Below are 488 nucleotides of genomic sequence, written 5' to 3'. Positions count from 1 at the left end.
ATGTTTATTTATTTTTTAGGGACACAGAGTGTGAGCGGGGCAGGGGCAGAGAGAAAGGGAGACAGAATCCAGGGCAGGCTCCAGGCTCTGAGCCAGCTGTCAGCACAGAGCCTGACATGGGGCTCGAACTCAAAAACCTTGAGATCATGACCTGAGCCGAAGTTGGACACTTAACCAACTGAACCACCCAGGCACCCTTCTATTTTTTTTTCTTTTAATCCAATTTAAAGACATGACTGTTGAGGCGCCTGGATGGCTCAGTCTGTTAAGAAGCTGACTTCGGCTCAGGTCATGATCTCAAAGTTCCTGAGTTTGAGCCCTGAGTTGGGCTCTGTGCTGACAGCTCAGAGCCTGGAGTCTGCTTGGGATTCTCTGTCTCCCTCTCTCTCTGCCCCTCTCCTGCTCATGCTCTGTCTCCCCGCAAATAAACATTAAAAATAAAATAAAATAAAATAAAATAAAATAAAATAAAATAAAATAAAATAAAA

Source organism: Herpailurus yagouaroundi, unplaced genomic scaffold (assembly GCF_014898765.1).
Source record: "Herpailurus yagouaroundi ecotype Mexico unplaced genomic scaffold, PumYag 186, whole genome shotgun sequence".
Lineage (NCBI taxonomy): Eukaryota > Metazoa > Chordata > Mammalia > Carnivora > Felidae > Herpailurus > Herpailurus yagouaroundi.
Note: the sequence above shows the minus strand (reverse complement) of the source record.